Below are 12,371 nucleotides of genomic sequence, written 5' to 3' on the forward strand. Positions count from 1 at the left end.
TAGAGGACTCAGATTCGATTCCGGGTGGGAGCTCATGTGGTTCGGATTCCACGTGAGTTAGTAGGTTCACGTCTAATATAGCCTCGCTGCTGAACGGAACGTTAAACTCAAAGTCAACTCAACCCAACTTCATTTCAAGTTTGGTTATGAATACGAATTTGCTTTAAATCACTTGGAAAGAAAATACAATTTTCGACAATTGCATTTTCCTTTTTCATCAGTCAATAATGAAGCCCTACGTTTTCAATGCAAGAGACGTCTTAATAATGCCAAACAATGGTCGTAATTAGGTATATCTCTTGTATACAGTATAATTTTTAATTACGAAGGAATGTTACGTATGAAAGTTTGGCGGCTTGGCAGCAATTGTGCAAGGAATTGGTAGGCGTAATCGCTAGTGAGAGGCTAGGGTAGAGGTAGCATTTCGGCTTTACGTAGTGAGGGATGCGAGATCGAATCCCACTCAAAGAAATTTTATTTATTTTTAATATATTTCGATGATTGCATCACAACTTTCTCTGCATGCTTAATCACATATTCACATAACATTTTATCGATGAAATGTAGCCCTTAAAAGGGCTGTTTGAAATTAATCACGTTCTTAATATGATGTCCAGTGACCACCTGCTTCAAGAACCGCTAACATTCGACGAGGCATTCTTTCTATCATTCGACGGACATAGCCCGTGCCATTCGTAGCAAGATCTTCCCAAGCATTAACGACCGAATCCCAGAGCTCATTGGAAGTTCTAGGAACTTCATTAGCCCATTTCTCCCTCAAACACCTCTTTACCTCTGCCCAGACATTTTCTATTGGGTTAAGATCTGCTCCGCGTGGAGGCCAACTGATTACCTCTACATCATTTTGCTCTGCCAGCCACTCTTGGACAACTCGTGATATATGGACAGGTGACCGATCGTGTTGAAAGTGGATTGCTCACTCAGGATAACGTTCGCAAACAGATGGCAGCATAATATTCTCCAAGACGAACTTATACTGCGCACCTGTAAGACGCCCATCAATCCTGTGAAGATATCCAAATCCATCTGCAGAGATCCAGCCCCAGACAGCCACTGATATGCGTCCGCTGGAACAATTGTGCCATATGTATCGAAGATCGAACCTGGAACCTCTCTCACGAAAGACACAGACTGGTCCATCATTTATTTGCAGAAGAAAATATACATTCATCGCTGAAAATGTCACTTGTCCAGTTCCGATGCATATTTTCCTCTGCAAATTGACGTCGTCGTCTGTTGTGTTCCACAGAAAGAAAATCCTTAATGGCTGCACGCCGAGCGAAGAGATTAGCCTCCCTGAGTCGCCTAATAGCTGTTTGACGTGATCCAGGAAAGTCAGCGGCTTGTCGCAGTTGACGCGAATTTGAATGGGGAGTTTCCTTGGCTTGTTCAACCAGACGACGGTCTTGCTCGTTTGTGATAACTCGCCGTCTCCCATTACTACTACGACGAATTGTTTCCCCGGTAACACGATATCTGTGTGCCCACCGCTGACCTGTTCTAGGGTGAATGCCTTCATGTTCCGCGGCTTGCTTAGCGCTGTAACCTTCGTCAAGAAGCGTTATGAAATGAATTCTTGGTTCCTCCATGACGCCTACCACTCAAATGTAAGTGAATGTCTATCTAAAAAAAATCCCATGTATTACGTGGCATTTACTAGACACGAACTCCCTTTTATCGAATTTTGATTGGTTGACATATCAGATATTTGGTAGTGTGAATTGAGTCCTTACTTAATAGCCCTACAGTATCACAGGAAACACAGCCAGAGGCATTTTCTTTCAGCTTTACCTTTGAATGTACATAATGTAACTTGTATTCTCTAGGCGTTTCAATAATAAAACACACTTAACTTCAGAACTAGTAACAGTATATATGTATATCCCTCAGTTTCATTCAATGACATCTAGAATACTTCTTACAGCACCGAGGTTATATAAGACGTAGACTTACAGACTAGCGTTTAATTTGAACAAATGCACATTCACCGATAATCGAATCAGGTCCGTATCCAGGGGGTCTAGGGGAACCGGTCCCCCCTAAATTTTAGCTGCCCCCTAAAAGTTTCACGGTAGTCTTGCAAATGAACTATAATATGGTTGGATCGGGCCTCCCCTAACTTCAGCCGGACCCCCTTTACATTTTTTGGGCTGGCTACCGGCCTGAATCGAATCCAAAGTACCCCATTCCTTTCACAAGGATACCCCTTAGCCGCAAGTGAACGCAACATTCCTTTAAATTATATATACCTGAACCACTTTAAATCACATATGGACCCTATTTGATTCATTTTTAATTTTCTTCGTAACAATAAATCCTATTTTATATGTATACAATTTACCGGTAAAATAAGTACAACTGAAATAGGAAATAGCGATGGCCAATTCCAGAATTTTTACATCCCGGAATCCGGAAAGTAAAATCGGAAACATTCTAGATTTCGGAAAATTCCGATTTTGGAAAAAATCGGAATTCGGAAAAAATCCGGATTTCAGTAAAATTCCGATGTCGGAAAAATTTCGTATTTTTTCCGAAGTCCGGAATTGTTCAGACATCGAAACTTTTCCGAAATCCGGAAAGTAAACTTACCGATTCCGGAAAATAAATTTTCTGGATTCCGGATCGCGAAAAATTTTGGCCATCACTAGGAAATAGTAGGCTGTAATCTATTTATCAAGGGTGCATTTCGTGCTTGCGTTTTAACCTGCATCTGGTTGCTTCAGAGAAGAACGTAAAATTTCTACATTTATTTCTTTAATAGCAAAGATGTACGTTCATTGTACGGGAAAAGTAGTGTTATTTGAAAAATATTTTGAAGGTTGCTTGGACCTTCTTCCTCCTCCCAGAATGCATATTTGAATTGAAGTGAACTGATGAAAACTAAGCTCGACTCAAGTGCTTACTATGTGCACAAATTCATTTCAAATGGTTGAGTCGTTTTTCGTGGTGAAACAGAAAATATCGATGCAATTTTATACTGTTTATTGAGAAAACATAGAGAAATAGTTGCGCTTCCTCCTAAAAGCGAAATTTTCGGAAACTTTGGCTCTTGTGTCCATCGAGTTTTAACAAGGAGTTTATATACCAGATTCTAGATACCAATCATTTGGGGTTCGTGATATACTATATATATATATATATATATATATTGCATAATTTTTAAACCGACTATCCCCCTAGAGCATTTTAATGAAATTGACATGACAAAAGCAATGTCGAGTTAACTGTTCATAACTTCAATTTAAACACTTAAGAAATTTTCTTATCATGATGAGACTTGTATTGTATTCGAATGCGAAAAAAGTCATGGTAGAAATTGCTCCTTCCCTACGTGAAAACGGAATTGTTCAAAATACTAGAACTTGTGCCTATATATTTTAAATTAGGAATATATACGATGACTTTCATATTCTTAACTTAAAGATCTCGTAAGATACTTTATTTTTATGTATACTTTGAATCATGTTGCCCTCCTTAGTATATGTGTCCGTCCTTATTAAAGTAAAATAAATAAATGAATGAATAAAACATTGAGGTGGAAGACAGTGCTAACTATGCGTAGCTATTATCATGTTACCTTCATTAAAATAAGTTTGCTAAAAGATTAGAGATATTCAAAATATATACCAAAAATATATCTTGGAAATCACTCAAGTTTAACAGATGAAACTCAGTATATAATTTCCTTATTAAATCTAAGCTAGTATGAGTCCCAGCGCTTTCGAACATTTCGATTTATGGGTATGAGGATATCAATTTCCATATTATTCTAGTTTCCCATAGCCTGTTCATAAAATAACCAAAATTTGAAAATGGTTACATCGTTTTAATTGAGTTTCTGACTTGCGTCTACCTGAGTTTTTATCATCTCACTTTAATTCATAGGGGCATCCTAAAAGGAGAGGAGTCCCCAAATATACCTTTCAAATATGTTCCATTTGAACCGGCATTTCAACTAGTATATTGCGTAAATGAAATAAAACTTGACTATATCGTCGAAACGAAAAAAATAAAAGAAGAATTGTAGGAATGGTCCAAAAAATGATTCAAGAGATTGCGATCTTGGCCAAGAATTAATTTCTGAATCAAGAACAAAAATTTTTGAATGGTCCCTAAATCAAGTGTTCGTATTTTCGACGGAATAAGCACATTACACTGAGTTATGTGATAGTTTGGGTTTGGCTATACTAAGGAGCATTATTAGAACAAAACATTGTTCTTTAAGGAATACACAGAATCAAGCTTTTCTAAAAAAAAAAAAAAAAAGTTACTATAGGGTATGGGATTCGAAGTGATGATCGTGGAAAAGTAAAATATGTAAAGAAGAAGCTTTAACCGACTACTCTACGAAGGCACGATTAGGGCTGCACCTTGGCAGACGAATGTAACGAAACCACTAAAACAAAATGCCTGATTGTTTCGCACATTTTGTAGCTTATTTCTATTTAGTCCTTTGTTTAAATGTAAAATGCTTAATAGCAATGATTGTTAGAGCTGTGCCACATGTATAGTAACTAACCTTATGACAGATTTACGTTGTATTTCTAACAAAGCATAAAATTCCCTCCCTCTTTGTAAATTTCGCTACGCGTTTGCCACGTTTACGAAAAGGTAACTTAGAATTTTTCGATGAAAGTTTCGGAGATTTCTTTTTTTTAATTATAACTTGCTTATTTCTTAATTTTTTATTGAAATATTTTTTGGAAATATGTGTTTTGTTTTTCTCCCTATTTCCAAGAAGAAATATGACATTTTCTATCACAAGAAAGAGAGTTATTTTTATTTATGTAATTTCTAAAGACATGCGACAACAATTTTGGACACAAGTGTACTTCAAGAAATCTAGCGGCGGAATGTCGTACTGCTACTTGTATGGCCAGTAAATGAAATTCCCGGAAATTTTGGGTAGCACCTCGTACTTAAGAAGAAGAAAATAGCTTTTTTTTTTTCTTGTGAGTCTTGAATAAAGGATAAGGAAGGTACCTCGTAATAAGGACACGATAACATATGTGAGGAAGAAGAAACTAAACGAAATGAAAGAGGCTACAATTGATAAACAGTATTAAAAAGGAAGATTGCTTCGTTCATGCTAGTTGAGAACATTCTTATGTAAGCACCTTTACCGGTTTTAAGCAAGTAATTCGCCTGCAATTGCAGAACACCAAGGAAAATAATAAAGATTTGAGGTTCCTATTAAAACATCATGCAATCAAATCTCGTTGTAGGTTATTTTTTCTGTTCTATTTATATGTTACGAGCCATATTCTCAAAAGCGGAGCGATTGATCTAATTCACCTAAATAGCTCATAAATTACTTTGACTTCAGTTTTGGTTCAAATTAGCCCAAAGCGGCCGCTGAAGGGGAATTAAAGTTCAAGGGTAGGACGACTTTATACGGGACTATGATACCTCTTGTAAGAAGTCAATGTAGACTCCAGTGGGAAACAAATAATCAAAACTAACTTTAAAGACATACTTACCGTCTACAGTCAACTGGAAATTTCTCAATAATACTGCTCAGCACATCAAATGTGTCGCAATTATTCTAGACAGACCGAGAAATAAACATGTAATAATAAATGAGGTTAGATGGAATAAATATCGTACATGATTAAAACATCATGAATATTTTATAACATTTGACCTGTATTTCCCCTTAATAGCGAGTATTTACCAAAGATAAACATCAGTGCCATTGATATGTTGTGAAATAGAGAAATACATATCATCACAATTAGTAGTAAAATTCATTACCACAAATATAATATTCATTTGTGTACGAATTATTGATAACTTCAAACAAGAAAGAGGATTGGATCTATTTCAAATATAGTTCTATTTCAAGTATTTCTTCGATGCTAAAGACTACATTATACGTTGTATTTTAGTTTCTTATTCTGTCCATAAATTCTTGGTAGCGGGTTCTGGTGAAAAGTGTCTTATTCATTAGGCACCGCCTCTTTTATCTAGTATAAATCAATCTACGGAAAGAGAATATACATAAGTTCCAAAAATGAAGGTCGCCAATAGTGTGGCAAGAAAGGGCATAACATTCCTATCTGATATACCACATTGAGTTGAGGGCCGCGGTGTTTCAGTGGTAGAGCGTTCACCTCTGGTGCTTGGAGTCCTGGGTTCGATCCCAGCCCCCGCCAAGTGAACCTTGTGGTGGACAAACACCGTGTGCGTGGGTTTCCTCGGAGTTCTCCCGTTTCCTCCCATTTTCTTCATTCCACCATTTCATTCATCACTCATCATCACCGTCTCCTTTACCCTAACCGACATAACCGTGGGACGTAAAACTCAAAGATTTCATTTTTTTCACATTGAGTTCATACCTAGTCTTCCGTTTCAGGCGCTGCTATCGGCTGAAGGAATTCCACTCCCTTTCGCTAAGACTCTCTCGCTTAGCAACAGCTGATTCTTTATTGGCTCAATGCATGGCTGTGTCAAGGGTGTGAGCTTTAGTTCGCATTTTTGCCACGGCTCGAGACATTTTGGCAGCATAATAGTCATTCAATCATTTGAATGATTAATTTGTACAGCATTCTATTTTAAATAAAGTTAGAGGAAACGCCTAACGTGATTATAAAATTTTAAACAAATGAATTCCGTTTTACAGTTCTAAGACTACGGTAGACTTCCAAGCTATGCGAATTCAATATTATAATAGATATTTACCACTTCCGGTCTTAGTAGAGTGATATAGGAGAATGTTTTCTTAAAATCCTGAATTGATTCCAAAAATCCGCTTCACCTTATCTATTACTGTTTTTGTTCTGTAGCGATAAACGTTGAAACCGCAAACGGTAGAATTCTAGCACTCCCGGTTTTAATAGATTGTGAATGAAGGATATTGAACCTATTTTTGGTACGCTGAATTACAAATAATAATAATAATAATAATAATAATAATAATACAAGCCTTTCGATATATTATACCGTTTTCACTTTATGAAGATGAATAAAGGAACCAGCAGTACTAGATTTCACTTTTGAATTAATACTCTGTTCATTTGAGGTCATATGCCACGTAACTGGTAACAGATTCAGACTTCCCCAGAGCTCATTCGTGGTTAAGCGGTTAGCATACGCGCCTTTGGCGCGGGATACCCGGGTTCGATTCCCGGCGGGAGCTCATGTGGTTCGAATTCCACGTTAATCAGTAGGTCCACGTCTCATATAGCCTCGCTGCTGAACGGGACGTAAAACTCAAAAATCAATCAATCAATCAATCAGACTTCCCCAGTACACGCTGTAAATTAGAAACGAAACAAAAAATGGCCATACGGTTAGCGTACACGTCTTTAGCGCGTGAGACCCGAATTCGATTCCCGTTCGAATTTTACCTTAAACCATAGGAAGGACGTTAACCTCTAATCAGATTAATACTACAATCCCACATTTATTATAAATAATTATTGACTGATATGTATTTAGTTTCGAACTTTCACTTCCCCACTCTCTATTATGTTACTGTCCTACACTTTTCTATTCGTTTAGTATATATATCTAATGGAAAAATAATACCTGGGACAGAAAAAATGACGCAAAGAAAAGTGGCCAGTAAGGTTGATAACCATTATTGTTCAAAGTTACCGTTTGGTAACCAAGTGTCAGCCATTTTGAAGTCTACTGAAAACAATGTAGCCATATTGATACATTAATTTTTTCTCGAAGATGGAAATTGCACTAGAAGAAAAGTTTCAAATTTCAGAAGTTTGAAACTTAATTCTGTGAATCCTTCAATGCTGAAAATCATCAAATGATACAAAATTTCTCCAACAATCACAGTTCCAATAATAAAAAGAAACTAATTTTCATCAACTTCAATGCAGTTCCTCTTTCCTACTTTGGTTGCGTTAATGTTACTTATATAAAACATATATTTCCAGTTCATTCTTAAACTACAAACATGGTGTTTGTGCAAATGAACACAGAGTATCAGAACGGTAGTCACATCAAAACCAAAACTCCTGAAAGAACCAGAACATCTATGTGTCCGTTGATATTTCTTTTCTTCTTCCTTTTTGGTGTTTTTAGTTATATGTCCTATGCTTATTTCTAGAACCCTACCAACAAAAGGAAGCGCTCTACTACTGAACCACTGTGCCCACCCTTGACCTTAGTACCCGTTCTGGTAAGTTTCGTCATTTTCTTTTACGCAAAAGTGACAGCTGAAAAAAATCAAACGCGTCAGAGCTACAATTATCATTGTAGAGATCTCCAAATGTTGAAAGCTTTCTTCTGGCTAAGCGCTTGGCGTATACGTCTTTGGTTTCGGAGACCCGGTTTCAGTTCCCATCGGAGTCTCTCGTGACGTTCGGATGTTCGGTTCGGTTAAGTTGTAGGTTCACGTCTCATATAACCTCGCTGATAAAAGGAACGCTAAACTCAAACTCAAATAAAATACAGTTCAAATGTTAAGGAAAATAAAAAAAAGGTCGACCATCTAAAAGTATGTTCGCACTAGGAAATACATATAGAATAGAATTTTCATAGAAGTTATTTGATATTTATCAGTTCATAAGTTGCTTCCATACTATAGTCACGCTACATTCATTATATACTATACATGTAACCAATCAATAGATATAGAATGAATATTAATGCAATAGCGTCATGTAGTCTGTGGAGTAAATAGGTCTCATTCGATTGTATTTTTCTATTTTCTAGTATATATACACGAAATGTTTTGTTATTGATAAAATGTTTCCTAATGGCTTGCTATAGAAACCAAAATATTTCTACTGTCACGGAATAGAATTTCACGTAAATTATTTATTTAGGGTAACGAGTTATCTTAATGTATGTATTCTGTATGTAGGATTGCTTCACTGTCTTTAGTATTTTCAGAATGACGAAGTTATGGTTACAATGTTATTAACCAGCATATTCAATCTACAAGGAAAATAAATTTTAGTCTCTCTTTACCTGTTTTTTAATATTTTTACTGTTTTAAAATATTTTTCTTGTGTAATATTAAATAATCTCCCTAATGGAAATGTCCACTATATTTTATTTTATTTTATTTATTTATTTATTTATTTATTTATTTATTTATTTATTTATTTTTTTGTAATTTAAAACAACAACAATTTGCAAATAAACAAATATATCTTTATTTCATGTATGCGGTATTAACAAAGCTAATGGACTTTGAAAAGCCATTTAAGCTCCACCCACTAAAAAGGATCTCGCACCATAATTCTCTGAAAATGTGAGCGGTGCCAAAAGAGTCTATCGTAATAATCAAATAACAATAAGTAACGTGCATTTGAGATTGTATTTGAGCACGTGTATCTAGTGCACTTACGTTTTCGTTATAAAAAGAAAAAACTAAATGAAATTACTTTAACATCCCACAGTTATATTATTTGAGCTAAAGCCTACGGATGATTACTGAAAGTACACCATAATGATATTATTTGTTTAATCATGTAGAATCGAACCCAAGGATCACATTCACCACAGGTACAGGCGCTAGCACTAGACAATGGGGATGCTTTTACTTCTTTTTCTTTCAGTTCAGTTCAGTCCAATACATTCATTCTCAATATAAGCCGTTCTTGGCATGGGTAAGGAACAGCTGGTTGAGCATTCTTTGTGTTTCTTCACCATAGTCGGTATTGCGTTGGATCAGGCCTTCTACCCTAACTATACAGATGACGTCAGTGTTGCCACAGTCCTGGCTCTGGAGTGGGCTGAAAAATAGTACCAACTTGAAACGAAAAGGGCTGAATTTATTATTTTATAACAGTGTAATACATGGCTCTATAACATGAAACTAAAAGATGGTAAGTTCTAAAACATCTCCCCCCCCCCGTCTCCTGAGTCCAAATCAAGAAAGTGCTCTTTTAAAAATTACTTTTTAAAAACATTCAAATAGGACCCCGAACAACTGTGGAAGTAGGTGAAACTTTTCTCGCACGAAGGGAGTATAACAAAGGCCGCAAATTAAAAGAGAAAACAGTTATCATCGCCGGTATGTATTGTAAGGAAACCAAACGCGCCTTTATTTCACTGGCCAATAAACCAAAACAGTATTATGGCCAGATATGAAAAAATATATAAAACGAGGAGCAAATCAACCATCTCGGAGTTCGTGTGTAAACAGTACGTTACAATAAAATATTAAAATATAAATTATTGCATTTTATTCTCACTTATTTCACGACCGAAGGAGGATAATAACACTTAAGAAGAATATTGTGCTACTTTTTGTTTTCAAGATTTCAAGCTAAAATTTCCACCACACTGATTCTTCCTCGTCTCCTTCATGTGCGGCGCGGATACGCCCATGTAGCGTAATTTGTTTCTTGACATAGTTCGAATTACGAATTACCCACACAAAGTTCGTAGCGTTATGCAGTGTAATGCCGCAGAATGAATGTTCAACAGGGGTTTTTAAGAGTCCAACACACTGTATGAGTAACATGAGATGTAAGAAAAGTCTTACTAACACTTTTAAAAGTATTTATTAAATGGGGCTGAATTGGGTAGAATTGTACCAACTTTTTCACAAAAGGGGCTGAAAATGCCAGCGTGGTACCAACAAGGTTTTGATGAATGACAAAAAGGGCTGAATTTGGTACAATTGTACCAAGTGTGGCAACACTGGATGACGTTGTCCGCAGTGTTGTATAAAGATATAGTATAATAATAAAATTTCACCGATGTGCCTAATGTCGTCATACCCTCAGTGCTCGTCATATCGGTTTTTATGGGGACACAAGATGGCTCCCACTGATATTCAAAAGTAGTTACTTTTTGTGCATATACGTGCGTCCTTCGACTTTCTTTTGTCATGATTGCATCGGCACTGTCTCTCGCGTATGCCGGTCAAAGTGGAGTTGAAGCGCCCGATGACTACAATTTTGAATTTTCTGTTGCATCTTCAAATTTGAAAAAATTGACGTATATTGGAACATGAGAGACAGGTAAGTGCTTTTTAATTCTTTATGTAATTATAAACAATTGCTCTAGTTTTTGATAAGACTCCTCACGTGAGCCTTATTTAACATGAAACAAAGGGGTGACGAATATTGGTATACAAAATTAAAATTTTTGCCTAATTTCGTCATGAATGACGATCATCGGTACTCTTCCATAACACAAGTCTTAGCACGTAGGTCACATAAAACACATAAACACGTATTAACATCTGGTTAGGAGGACCAAATCTTTATGATGGACTGTATCACACAAACGCTGGTTCGTTCTTTAATAATTCGGTTTAATAATATTGTTAATATTTCTTACAATTCCCGAGTTAAAATAAAATGCACATTGAACACTACGATGTTGCAGCTATAGGCTACGCGCTCACTCACATACTGCAGCTATACACAGTTTCAACAAGCACCTATACCTTGCTTCTTCTTCTTCTACAGCTAACAAGTTATATTGAACAAACATCTTCAAACAAAACTAAACAATTTAAATAAAGAAATTAGGACTAAACAAAGTTCGAGAAGCGGAACTTACGTGTGAATTGCGTTAAGGGTAGAAAACTAATTTTACCAGTAAGTATCCAAGCAGAATTCCAGGATTACATTCTTCATTATCTGGCACCAGTAAACACTCGATACTATCTGACAACGCCGCACTATTCAAGCAGCGTTTAGCATAGTAGCGAGAACACCTATGACCCACCTTAAAGATATTTTTTTAAAAGAGCACTTTCTCTATTTGTACTCTTAGAAGGTTCGGGGGGAGTGTTCTAGAACTTTACCTCTTTCAGTTTCGTGTTATAGAGCCATGTATTACACTGGTATAAAATAATGAATTCAGACCTTTTTATTTCAATTTGGTACTATTTTTCAGCCCACTCCAGAGTTAGGACTGTGGCAACACTGCATAAGACCAACAGTCACTCTTAAGTCTGGATAAGCTATAATGTTGATCATCTGATACTTTATGACTAATGACATTAAAAAAAAAAAAAATTAAGAATGGTATAATTTTATAGAATCTTAATTTAAATACATACGATTTAGGTTCAGTGAAGTTTAAAAAACAGTAAGTGGAATAATTTAGAATACGTGGATAAGGTGAAATAAGTTGAAATAAGTAAAAATAAGTCATGAGTTCGATTTGAGATTTAGTGAGAAATTTTGAAAGAAAAATGGAATTACCTAAGGAAACTTAATAAACCTATGCCTGGCCTCTAAACGTTTCTAATCCTAACAGATTAGGAGATAATTACACCAGATATGAAATTTGATATCAACATAACAAGAATACACCATACGTACGTACATAATATACGTACATAATATCAATGCGAGTAATACTGTATTGTTATTTAACCATGCATAACATACACACATATTGGCGAATATACAAAA

This window comes from Thermobia domestica, chromosome 2 (genome assembly GCF_964235325.1).
Source record: "Thermobia domestica chromosome 2, izTheDome1.hap1.1, whole genome shotgun sequence".
Taxonomy (NCBI): Eukaryota; Metazoa; Arthropoda; class Insecta; order Zygentoma; family Lepismatidae; genus Thermobia; species Thermobia domestica.